This window comes from Columba livia, chromosome 2 (genome assembly GCF_036013475.1).
Source record: "Columba livia isolate bColLiv1 breed racing homer chromosome 2, bColLiv1.pat.W.v2, whole genome shotgun sequence".
In the NCBI taxonomy this organism is placed as follows: domain Eukaryota; kingdom Metazoa; phylum Chordata; class Aves; order Columbiformes; family Columbidae; genus Columba; species Columba livia.
Window position 1 is genome coordinate 36,523,644 of NC_088603.1, and position 12,451 is coordinate 36,536,094.

Below are 12,451 nucleotides of genomic sequence, written 5' to 3' on the forward strand. Positions count from 1 at the left end.
TATGAAAATTAAACTAGCAGAGCATGCATATATTACTTAAGCATGAAAGCATTACTGAAGTATTCAACATTTATTAGGGAAAATAGTGGAAATTCCATTTTAATCTAAAATAATATCACATATAGGCATGACTTACGTCACTTCTTTAGTGCTACATGAGAGAGCTTATCAGGATAGGTGGCAACAACTTTTAAGTAATTTTCATTGTTTACTGTTTCCCATTAAAGAAACTTTGAGAACATTATTTTTCTTGCTGCAATGTATTAAAATAATCATAATTTTACCCACACAAACAACAACTAGCATTTCTGCACTCAGAAAGCACAAAAAAAGGTCCACCATGCCAGGCTTCTCAACGAGTACTGAACACAGAGATGTTGTTTCTGAGCTATGAATGCCTGTTTCTATGAGAAAATGCTTCTAAGTGAAGTTATTCAGGTTCCTGGCCTGAAGCTCTCTCAGTTTCCAGACTTCAGCCTCTATTTGTTGCAATAGGAAAAGGAAACACCAAGTCAAGATTTCAGGCCAGTCTTTGTATTCCATGTGTAAAAATGCATTCAGAAAAATATCTGTTTCAAATCCAAATGCACCAAAACAGATGGAGTCTGGATAATTTCCCCCCGTGTGTTCACATTTCTATCACAAGATTGTTTCATATACACAAAAGCAAAGGGTCATATATTATGCAAATGGCAATAAGAAGAAATGCAGTATCAAGTCAGAGAACCCATCATGTGTAACAACACCTTGCGGGCCACCGTCAATTGCTAAAAGAAAAAAAGGTGGCTTCTGCTTAGGGATGCATATCTGCTCTATTTATGGCCCTTCTGCTTCCTTTATTATCCCAAATTGACACATTTTCCTTGATCTCTTTCTGTTGCTCCAGAGATCCATTCAAGGGTTATTTTCCCAATGAGGAAGCAAGGTTTTAGGTAGATTTGTTATCCTGAGTTTAGCAACTGTAAGTCTAATTCACCCCTCTACTTGGAGGGGAAATACCTGCTCATCTGCTGACCACCTTACTCTTCTTTTCAACCCTTCCCTGTGGCCTTTGGCAACAGATTTCCTCTCCTGTCTTCATATCAGGTAAGTTAGGCTATCTCCTCTAACCCCTAACCAGAAATGTCCAATTGCTGGAGGGTTTAAAACAGTTAAAAGGTGGGTTTTGTTTTTGTTTTTGTTCTCTCTTTTTTCTTTCTTTCTTTCCTTTTAGTAGCTGCTATTAGCCTTACCCTCATGTTTCAGTGAGTTTTCTCCCAGCAGGGAAACTGCCTGCTGCAGGGTGCTTTGTTGCTTTCATAAATCTCTAATTAGGTCCCTATCTGATTTAACAAGAAGTCATTCCTGTCCCCAGTCATCTTGAAAGCTTTACAAATCTTTGCTTTTTGAAGATCCCAGTGAGAAAACAGCCTCCTACCTAACCCAGAACTAATCTTTCCTCCTTGCTTTGAAGGCATTTTGTAATACTCTAACCTCCTTTCCAAATAAATTTAGAGCAATTAAATAGGAAAACGCTGTAACATACATTTCCACCCTCAAAGGATGTCTGCTGGATGGTTAGGAATGGTTCCTGACTGAGGATAAGGCCCATTAATGGCAACAACAGGGTTCATTAAGGCAGGTACAACTCCACCATGCTTTGGTAATATCAAGATATTATTTCAATTTCAGAAGCTTTTTTTTTTTTTTTTAATTTACTTTAATGTTATCTAGCAATCACAATTCTAGACAAAAGAGGGCCACCAGTGGAATTTGTTAACATTTTCTCCGCTCGGATTTTGATCACTCCTTGCTTAGCAAGTATAGGAGGAAAATGGAAGAAACAGCTGTTAAAAAGTTAGAAACACAGTCTGGAAATTGAGACCAGTAGAACACAACCATTGACTGTGTGTTTGAGTTCCCCCCCTGGGCTTTTAAAAGGAAATGTAACATTTCCAGAATCTGAAGAGGTTATTTCTGTGCATATAACACAAGTGGGATTAAAAACAAGCAGTTTCCCTGATAGCAAAATTTGAAATAGTCATACTCATGTTACCTCCCTGCACAACTTACATGACCACTTCTTTTGTGGCTTTTGTCCCCAAGGGAAGCCCACCTTAACCTAGTAGTTGCTCATGTGGCCCACCTTTCTCTGCAGCTTTCAGCTCAAATGCCGGGGACCTGATGAGATTAATACACCTTTCATGAAGTCATATAAAGCACCTTGTGAGAGGAGCTGAGTGCCCTCAACTCACAGGATCAGGCCAGTAGAAAACTAGAAAAATGGGTACAAACCAGCAAGAGTGTAGGGGAGCAGACTGGAGAAATTTCATGGTGTGCTTTCCTTGTCATCCTCTTCTCGCCACATCAATCAGTTTACTGCTGTCTATGACAGTATGCAGAGCTATATGGTCAGACCTGACTTGGTGCTTTTTTATTCTTACAGAAGATTGTAGTTCAAAGAGAACTATTTCACATTAATTGTTTCACTGCAATAATATGAGCAGACATTCACATAGGAAATAAATCACAGCATTTATTAACAGCCATCTTTCCAAGAGGTACAAACTTCAAATTTTTAAAGATTTATTCTCCAAGCAATTCTATAAGCACTGTTGAGTCTAAACAGGGAGAAAGGAAGAACTGGAGACACAGCTGAGAACCTAATTCATGTCAATAACAACCTCAGTTCTTGACATCGCTGAGAAGATAGACCCAGAAATAACTTTTATTGCTATGACATAGCATTACGTGCCAAAATCCAGCAGGAATGCACCTGTATCTCACATTTAGCTATCATCAGGCATTAGTACCACAAATCATTAGAACAAAAAGCTAAAAAAAAATCCCAAATCCTAAAGGACAAATGTATTGAACAGTAATTACTGCATCTTTACAAGGCCAGAGCCTTATTTAATATTGAATGTAAAGAAGAAGATCCAAAGGTGCTGTCACACAGCCTGTGTTGATTCTGCCTGTGAAGCCCAGTAGCTGGGTGACTGAGCATTTGTTAAAAGCACTCCCAAGGATGGACTTGTCACTTTTCCTTGTGACCTGTCTGATGATTAATTATTGTCACTGTCAGCAAACACCACTTATGTTTCCCTCACTTGAATTTTTCAGGCTTCAGTGTCGAGCACTGGAAGGGAACTGGAGTTTGCACCTCTGTGGGGTTAAAGGACTGGCCAGTCTTGGATATGTTCTCCCATCATAACCAGGTCTGCTCTTCATCTCTTCTTTGGAAAGCCAGCTGACTTGTGCTTCGTCAGTATTGCTCTTCAGGTTCGCTTTCCACAGACCAAGACCCCATTTGTGCAGCAGGATGCCACTGGCAGCATTAGGCCAGCAGGTGGGGGAGAGAGGTGCCTTGGGCCAATGTAGCAGCACTGGCAGAAACTTCAAAGTAGGTGATGTTCCAGCAGTAAAATTACAGTTCTGCTGGTGTAATCTGTCTATAGATATCCAAAACACATCTCTGTCTGCGATGCATGCCTGTGATGAGTGCTTTCCAGCTTCTAGTTGTAAAAACATACGCCCCATACAGCTGGCCAAAACGCTCCTGGAACTTTATCCAGGATTGCATCCAGGTTTCTAATGTGCGCATATCTCTAAATATCAAAGCTAGCCACCTAATCCTGAAAGTAACACTGGGACACCACCAGGGGTAAGGAGGAGGAGCATTGATGTGCAAATGGGCAGACTGGCTGAAACCTCAGGTTAACTCTAATTTAAAAGCTACTTGGTAGAGAAATTGCCAGACACAGCAGGTCACTTCTTTGGAGCTTGGTTTTGCATGTCAATACACAGCACGTCTCTTCCTTAAAGGTAGAGGGTAACTGAAGAGGGAACATAAGGTAGCCAGAGGCTCTTTGGAGGAGGGTCTTTATAAGAACAGAGACTTAATTTTTGGGGGGTATAAGGTCTGTGAGCAAAGACTCTGAAAAATCCCTACATATTGAACCTGCAGACTAACAGTGGGAAAAAAAAAGAGATTTGTCACCTGGCACAGTTTGGAAGCGCATCAAGTATATTGCAAGGAGCTCAGCCACGTGCAAGTCATCCTTTTGATCTAAATTAGAAGAAACAAAGCATAAAACCAGCTCATCAGCACACTAAAGGCTCAGGAATTCTGTGGAAAAATCTGTAGACACATTTGCACATTATAGCAATACTGATGTCATGTGTGACAGTGACGATAAAGCAGGGGCTGGAGGGATACTCCCATTTGTGATCCCACATACAAAAACTCTATGAATGCTCAAATAAAAAAAGCAATCTATTAAAATACATTTGATCTGTTAAAAAAACTCTTAAATTCCACATTAAGGTAATAACAGAAAACAGTGACATTTCTGCTGCCTCGTTCTTATCTCCTTTTAGGTACATTGTATTATTCCCAAGAAGTGACAGACAAAATTGAACATTTCTCAAAAGGTCACGTCCATCACAGTTTTTATTTTCTCATTTGATTCATTGTAGTGGAGGGTCTTGTTATTTATTCTATTTTACCTGTTCAATGAAGTAAATCATTCCTCCTCTGGAAAGAAACTAGATGTTATTTATAGAGTTGAGCGAATATTTCACAGCAAATAGCCTATCCAGTCAATTCAAATTTTCCTTCTGTTCATTACTTGTTTATGATCAACTTGCTATTTGTTATCTCAAATTAGGGATAGTAGTTCAGCCTAGATCAATGGAAGATTTAGGCTGTCACGTGCAAAATCATTGTACTTCATCAAGTTACTGCAAATGAAATCATTGCCTGTTGAACTCTAAGTATATTCTTCTGCCCATTAGCAGAAAAGCCTTCATATAGGACATTGTCACTACATTCAGGGTGGCCTGGCAAAGTTTGCCTTTCACCTTGGTTATAACTATCATGACTCTCCAGACCACCCCACAAAGGGAAACAGACAAATTTGTAGCACCCAGTACAGAATCAGACATATGCACTTTCTCATGGTAAAAAGCATTAACTTAACAGTTAGAAACACGGAATACTAGGAAGAATTTCTGACTTAGACCTCAAACTGTTTTCACTGTGGATCGTTTTATGCAGCTGGTTTTGCCACCAGCACAGCTCTTTCACCTAGAGACTAGTTTTTGCTGGTTCTGGTTATAGCATGGACAGAATGAGAGTGTCTTAGTTTAGAAAGGGTAGTTTAGTCATTCACTGAGCACTTGGGGATCTCACTAGTTGTGAAGTGGTCCCTTTGTGGGAAGAATGCTACAGTGAAGCCACAGGTTTCTAACCTCACCATGGCGTAGAGGAGCAAGAAACCATCTCATTGCAGACCAGCGTGCTTGGCCGCCTATGGGAAACAAGCTGGTAGAGGATGCGCAGAGAACCAGGGCTCGGTCCCTGTTCCACGCCAGAGAAGCTCTGCCTTTGGGAGTTATGCTGATATGTGCTTTTGTACATGATAAAAGAGTCCAACATGACATGAAGATGATGAAGGGACTGGAGAATCTCTCCTGTGAGGAAAGGCTGAGTGGGCTGGGACTGTTCAGTCTGGAGTGGAGGCTGAGTGAGGATCTTACAAATCTACATAAATACCTGAAGAGAGGGTGCAAAGAGAATGGAGCTTCTGGGCTCTTTTCAGTGGTGCCCAGTGACGTGACCAGAAGCAATGGGCACAAACTGAAGCACAGGAGGTTCTGTGTGAACATCAGTAAACACTTTTTTACTGAGCATAGGTTGCTCAGGGAGTAGAGTCTCCATCCTTGGAGATATTCAAAAGCCATCTGGACATGGTTCTGGGCAACTGGCCCTAAGTGGCTCTGACTGAGCAGGGGGTTGGACCAGATGACCTCCAGAGGTGTCTTCCAACCTCGGCCATTCTGGGATTTGGGATTCTTCCACACACCCGAGGCCACAGGGACGACAGACTACTACTCAGTGGCTGCAAATCTCAGCAATGGGTTTTCCTCCTTTGCTTCTTCATCTATGAAAATGCTAAATAGACCAGGTTCCTCATTGTGACCCTGTAATTCCTGACTTCCAGCTATTTAATATTTGGCTAGCTTTCATCACCGATTTTGTTGATCTTAACTTCCAAGTCCAAACAATTTGCCCCTCTGTTCATTTTTGAGAGATCCTGTCATACAACAATACAATTCAGAAGTAAGCTGCACTTTTTGTAACTTGAGGAGCCACATTCCAATTTGAATCATGCCAAAAAAATTAACATCGGAGAAAAGTCCTGTTGTACTGACGTAGATGGCAGAATTTCCATTGGCTCCAGGAGCACTCAGATTTTTTTTACTTGCTTAAGGCAGAACCACGTCCAAGTGGCACAACTTGAGTCAAAGATGGAAATAAAGATGTGTGCCTACATCAAAAATAGCTGCTGCAGGTTTTCTCCTTCATACTCAGAAAAGTACAATACTTCTCAGGTCTGCCATACAGCACAGCTGATGAACATGTTTAATGCTACAACAATTTTTCCCATAGGAGTAAGGACGTCCACGGGAAGCAGAATTACTTTCGATATCATATGCTTTTTAGTAAATACTTTGGCAATATTCTTTTAGTACAGTACAATTTGTTAGCCTTTATAGCATGCAGTAAATTAGTAAGACCTACACACTGATTTTTATTACTTTAGGTAGAAAGTTCACAGCCTTCTCAATGTAACAGAGCAACTATAAATTACTGTTAACAACTACATGAGAGAGAAGGAAGTGGAAAAGTCACCTCCACATTGATGATTGTTTCCTATTCTTCCTTTGTGTTTTTTGGGAAGGGAAGCTGTCAAATAAAATAAATAAATAAAATAAAGGGGACACTAATTGGTTGGAAACCTTGTATCTCTACCAAGGCTACTGAGGACTTTGTAGCTCACCACCAAAGGAATTCCCTACAACTAGCAGGACTGGCAGTCATTATGTTGTTAAAATACATTTTCGTGAATGCACATGCATTTTGAAATCTTTTAAAATCCAGGGTCATAAGAAAAAGCCCCCACAAAGAACAGTTTTTAATCAAGTTAATGGATCTTGTTTCCACAAAGACAACTTGGTTACCTCTATAAGAATATGAAGCTAACTGAGTGCAGCAGCTCCTGTCTTGGAAAAACAGCTATTTAGATCAGTATCAACACGGTTCCCAGAGCGAGCATTTACAATATGCAGAATATGGACACAGACATGACATTTCACCAAGCAGAAGATACATTTCAGTGTAGATCTCACTTTGGATGACAAAAAGAATTGCCACAGAAGTCCCTGAATATGCTTGGATACAAAACCAGTGCCATTAATAAAAGGATCAGCTCTAGACTGCTGGAAGGCTAAGGCTTGCAATCTCACATCGATGTGATGTGGCACAGGTAGTTCTCAAATGTCAAAACAACGAACAGAGGTTTAGAGTGGCAGTGAAAAATCGGCCCCTCTGAAAGGGTGTACAGGATCTGTCTACACCAGCAGCACAGCGGGAGCAAACCTGGAAAGCTCCACAGTTGGTTTTGAGGAGCCAGTGCCCATGCTACGTGTGTTTTACACCTGGCGCTCTCTGCAGACCAGCTGCAGCCTCATCCTGTGCACAGAAGGCCCATGAGTGAGTCAGAATGCCTGAGACAGACCCGGAGCACCATCCAGCTCCATTGCTTCATCCAAAAGAAAACACGCTGGTGTACAAGGATTGCTCCGCAACGTGAATCAATGTATGCTAAATGAACATGTTCAGAAAAATACGCTGTAAAGCCAGTTCCTGCTCTGGACTACATCCCTGGTTTAGACAGAGCTGCATATTGATGCTGCTGTTTTTGAAAGAGAAGTGAGAGGAGACTTGATGCTCACTTAGACAAAAATCCAATTCAGGGTGCAGGAACAAGGCACAAAATGTGAAAACATGAGTGAATGTGATGACATAAAAACTAAACTCCTTAGTGCTTTGATTTTTGTCTATTCCCACTCTTCAAACTGACTACACAGTGTGTGTAACACCTGTGTGAGTATTAGGGGCTGCACAAGTACAAGAGGAAAAAAGTGTGGTTCAAAGGGAGCAGGAGAGCCAAGGGAGACAAAATATATTCACAAGGAAAAATACAGGAAAACTATAGCAATGCCTGGGGCAGAAAAATGTGCTCATTTTAGGGATGACAATGATGTGTCTCTGTGGATGATGTTTTGGGACAGAGAAAGATGTGTATATGTGTGATGGAAGAAGCAAGAAGAACACATAACAGAGTGGCCATGGGAGGAGGCAAGTGGGAGACACTTTTTACAGACTGTGATCTGGTGATAACAAGCAAAGGAGAACTGTCAGGGAGGGAGAACTGAGAACCAGCAGCAAGAGAATTAATAGAAGGGTCAGGTTTATACAGACTAATCTGGAAAGGTATTTCTGTCTACTTTGGAGGTGATATGAAGCAGTAGGAGCAGATACAGTCACCTACAAAGTGGCTGAAGTCAGAAGAGTGCTCCAGAGAGCTCAGAAAGGCGCAGATGCTTGGGAAGTGTTGGACATGTGGGAAAGGTGATGTGTGCCACCATATGTGTTCCTAAACCCAGTGCTACCCTTGGTTGGACTCTGGTGGCTGATGGGACTTGGCCTGGAAGGGAAGGAGGCAGCAGCTGTAGAGATCAGTGTTCAGGCACAGAGGATGTCCCATCTTGGATCACAACTTTGTCCCAAACCGGGTTCCACTCTTTGCCCGCAGCCATACTCGGCACCCAGGCAATCAGAAAAGCAAGAATAGACGTGGTCTAAAGTGGTTAGAGACAAAATAATTTTCTGCCTGCTATTTATATCCTTAAGCATAAGATTTTATTATGGCTTGTTGGATAGCTACATTATTTTACCAAGGCATTTAAAATAATTCCAAGAATTTGACACACTGGTTTCCAAAAAGAGAGCAAAGAATTCCAAAAGGTGTTTTACATGCTGTGAAATTGCAGGTTCTTTCCTTTGTTCTAAATTTACTAGTAATTAATTTCCTCTAGCAATCCCATATTTGAATCTTGGCACTATAAAACCAAGGGGCTGAACACAAGCCTTCAAAGGCACATGGCTGATGGGCTAATGCAGAGTGTGCTGTAATAATGTAGATTTTATTTTTGGAGGAAGTGTTTGGATAATGTTCTTATCATAGCTTCAGTGAAAAACTAGCATCTGGCTGATGAAATAATTAAGTGAAAACCAAAGAGGGACTTACAGGGAAGAGTTTCTAACTATATTTAGTCTGTGAAAATGATACATATTTTCCTCAGTCCAGCGTTCCACCCTCTGTTTTCAGGCACAAAGACACTAAAGTAAGTTTACTTTTCAAGCAAAAGGGGACATAAAATGGAAATAGCGTAAGCAGTGAAAAAAACAGATCCATAACATTTTTCACTGTTAACTAGGTAAGGCAGAACTACGCGAATAACCTTCCTCTAACACCAGTATTCTGTTGTAAAACACACATACCTACATTATAGTCTTATTTGTATACCTGTCACCCCAAAGTTTGTGGGATCATTAATATAGAAAGAACCTGGTCTATCACTTTTAATACCCTTCCAGCTGCAGTAGGTTTGCACTGAAACTGCTCACACTGGTTTCAGCAATACTTTGTGGTTTTTTCTCCTTTTCATATTTTTGTTTCCTTATCAGAAAAAGTTTGATGCTTTCTTGATTCAGTAGAATAGCAAGCTGTTGGCCAGGCTGAAATTAGCTGAGAAGTAATGCACTTTAAAATGCAAAGGACACTGAAGTATTGTAGCTCTTCTATACTCTAGGGTGAATCTCACCATCTGCTACGTTTGTGGCTAAGACTGACCTCCCTTTGTATTAGACAAAAGTAATTGTGGGGACTGACAGAAGCTTAAACAGGGCCAAACATAAGTGCCAAATTTGCTGGCTGCACACAATTTCTGCACACAAACCAGCAAGCATCCACAAGGCATTTATTTTTATTCTAAGGTGATGAGTATTTTACAGCCTAACGAAATCCTCTTCAGTGAACACTTCAGCTCTGGGATCCTTCTCCTGTAGGTAGACACAAGTGTCTGCTTCCCAATCCTCTCCCATGAACGCCCTTTATTCAACTGAGGATGAAAGCCACCAACAAGGAGAGAGAAGTAACTTTTTTCCCCAAATTCTAAGTATTTGTCTAATTCCCACACTTCAGCACTAAAGAGGCTCAGCAAACATGCCAGACTGCCAGTCACCAATTGCCTGTTAACATCTCTGCAGAGGAAAGGCACTATTTCCCAACCAGGATCCTGCCCCTCCTCACAAAGCAATTTTCTGCTGAGATTTCTGACTAAAAGGAGCCCAGTAGCTTTCCTGCAAGTAAATAGCTCGTTAAGGCTGGAAGTAGGGTTTGTGTGCAAAGACTGTCCTATGCAAATCAGAGCTGATGAGCACTTAACTAATCTGTTTACAGACCAGAGCTGCTGGGCAGGCCTCAGCGATTTTCTATCAAAGCAAAGAACCATTCTTTATGGGCATCTGGTTGTCCCTGAATTGGTAGTTTAAGCATATACCCTTGCTTCAAAGAAAGATCAAAGGATTTATTACTTCTAAATGAGTGCATTATTTCCACTTACTACTTTCTTGTTTGCAATGTGTTATTAACAGCACCATGGCAGGGTTTCCTTAAGACTTGAGTTTCTCATAGATTCCTGAACGTGATTTTCGATGTTACATGTAGCCTATAATTTACAGGCTGCTACAGTGATGGAAAAGGAGGTAAAACACTAGCAAATATATTAGAACATCCATTTGTGGAAAATGGATTAAAAAATAAACAACAAAGAAAACCAGCTATATTTTAATATACGAAAATGGATATTTTTCATTTTTACTGTAAACAATGAGTCTGTTTCAAAATGACAGACACAGGCCAGTGGACAGAGCCAGTTTCGGCTCCTCTTCATATGAAAAGAAACACACATTGCTCCCACTCTCAGAAAAAGCTGAGATACCACAGTCACGAAGTAGCACAACAACCAGTTCAATGAACAAATTCCTATTACCCCATAAATGCCTACCATCCCCATCCTTTTGGCTCACTGTTTATAGCTCCGTTTACTTATTAAGTCTGGAAGAAACAAGGGAGACACATTCATTATGTGCTTTCTGGCACTACTGGGAGCACATGGAAAGCAAGTCAGACCTAACATCTTATTTGCAGGCACACTGAAGGCTACAGTCAGCTTGGGCACAGCGCTGGAAAAGGAATTTTCGGGAGGAAGCACAGCAGTAGATTCCAGGCAGCCAGGGCCAAGGCAGACAAAGCTGCCAAAACTAGAGCCACAGGCAGCCCCAGGGAGAGTTTAGAGAGGCTGGTGTGATTTTATTGCTCAGAGAGCAGAACTGGGTGGTGCGATGCGGGACAGGAACCGCATTCTGCTGGCTGTGACTTCAGTGGTGGTATCTAAAGATGTCTGTGGACTTGGTGTCTCTGTTTTCATCATGGTGCTGGAGGGAGCAGATTGTGGTTCTCTTATCTGTTTTACAAGGAACCACCTTCCTCTGATAGGCACAAGACGCTGCCTATTTCTCTTTTATTAAAAACAGACCTCATTTGCATCTGCATCACATAAGCTAAGAGATTTATCTACTCAGTGACAAGCAGCGGAGAAAAGTCACAGCAATGGGAGGTGGGCACTATTTCCCAACCAGGATCCTGCCCCTCCTCACAAAACAATTTTCTGCTGAGATTTCTGACTAAAAGGAACCCAGTAGCTTTCCTGCAAGTAAATAGCTCGTTAAGGCTGGAAGTAGGGTTTGTGTGCAAAGACTGTCCTTAGCATCACAAAGCTAAGAGATTTATCTACTCAGTGACAAGCAGCGGAGAAAAGTCACAGCAATGGGAGGTGGGGACAGGATCCAGTGGCTTTCCAGTGAGAGTATCATGTTGGCATTGGGTCCTATGACCACTTATCTCCAGTTTCTTACCAGTGTTTTCCCCTCCTTCTCATGGCAGGAAACAGAAATTGGCTATTTTTGAGCAGGAACAGCAAATGTAGCTCTAGCATAGTCAAATGCAGGAAAAAAACCCAAACCAACTGACATACTGTGAGCTGGTGGTGCCGCGCAATAGATGGGTTCAAACAAGGTAGAGCTTGTATTAAAACCTTCTATGTAAAAATGCAGAGGAATCCAAGCATGTCTTAAATCCATGCATCTGAAGCTCCAGCTTCAATCAGTTGTGAGTGACTGAAGTTAAGTCATTTCTTTGTGGACTGCAGACTGGCAGCTGCCAGACACAATTACACAACATCACGGGGACTTGTCCCAGGCAACGTACAAACAGAGGAACCAAAAACAGGGCACAGACTGCCAAGATGAAGCTGTAAAACAGGTAACAGCAACAACATTCAATGCATTAGCCTACAAAATGTTGGTCATTGAAAGATTCTAGGATCTATAGTTATGGAATAACATGCATGATGACTGGAGAGCAAAAATGACCTACTATTGCTAGCCACACTGGCCAGTTTCAGTACTGTCTGCACAGCACTGCTGCCCCAGGACTGT